This window comes from Vulpes vulpes, chromosome 15 (assembly GCF_048418805.1).
Source record: "Vulpes vulpes isolate BD-2025 chromosome 15, VulVul3, whole genome shotgun sequence".
In the NCBI taxonomy this organism is placed as follows: domain Eukaryota; kingdom Metazoa; phylum Chordata; class Mammalia; order Carnivora; family Canidae; genus Vulpes; species Vulpes vulpes.
The window spans coordinates 19,053,878-19,055,071 of NC_132794.1; the positions used below are offsets into that span (position 1 = coordinate 19,053,878).

General features: G+C 42.9%; 1 pseudogene; it reads right to left on the minus strand.

Moving 5' to 3' along the window:
* Positions 1-312: 312 nt before the first annotated feature.
* LOC112917729 (large ribosomal subunit protein mL48 pseudogene) lies at positions 313-989 on the minus strand (annotated as a pseudogene).
* Positions 990-1,194: the final 205 nt, after the last annotated feature.

Genomic DNA, 1,194 nt, shown 5'->3' on the forward strand with positions numbered 1-1,194 from the left:
TCCATGTTGAGTACCAGTTTTTACGCATTCCTCTGTGTTACTCTCCCTCCATGCATTGCATCAGTTGATCTCCTTTGTCTAGGGATCTTTGGTTAATTAGCTTTTTTTTTTTTTTTCAGCTACAGATTTTTATTAGATGAAGGATGTCTTAGGTTAGCTCAAGGGAAAGTGGTGACAATGGGCAAGCACTCCTCCATACAAGAAAGGAAGCATTCTTGGCTAATGAGGATGGGTAGTTATGGTATCTAAAGGTTAGTGTCTTCGGTTAGCTTTGAGCACCCAGGAAGATCTTCCCCTTGGCAGTCAACATCACCAGTCCTGACATAAAAGGGTCTGCAATGAGCTAGTTCAACTTAGCCAACAGTTCTTCTAGTTCTGACCGAGCTTTGAATCTTCCCTTGAAGTCTTCTTTAGTGTGCTCCTTCACTGACAATCTGACTCCTTCAGGAAGATTGCTTTGGATTATTTCCAAGAAAATCTCTGCAAATGTAGCATTCAAACCACTGATCTGAACCATGCATTCATGGGTGGTAAGAACTGAGTCCAGGAGCATTTTGTTGCCTTGGTCCTGCAGCAGCAACACTTCCATTGCTGGGCATGGAAGCGGGCATTGCATAACTTTCCTCAATTTTAAAGGATAGATGGCTGCAGAGGTGATGAACATATTGGGCATACCTCTCTGCCAGGGTCATGTCGTATGAAGTCAGGTGAATGTTTAAAACCCCATAATCATAATCTGTCCTCAAATTAAAGGGTCTCACTTCCACTTTTCCCTTCGTCTTCTTGGGCTCCTGTGCTTTAACTAGCTGCTTGTATTTTCCAATGCCATGGGTAGGCTTTGACTTGTAGTGCTGACTGGTACTCAGCAGAATGCCACCTGCAGAACAGATGAGATTTTCTCCTGAAGTCCTGAGCCTTAAAAGAAAAAAGGCTTGTTTAAAAATGGTATCATTCCTCAGACACAGCATCTTTCCCAGAGCTCCATTCATCCTTTGCAGCTGCTACTGGTTACTGTGTAAGTTGAAGACCCGCCCAAGCTGCAGTGATCCCCCCTGGAGTCTGAAAACACTAACCTAACTAGCTTTTCTTACCATGGAGTTGCATCCTGATAAACCCTTCATAAGTTGAAAATATTGTAAGTTGAAAATTGATTTAATACACCTGATCTACTGAACATCCTAACCTAGCCTAGCC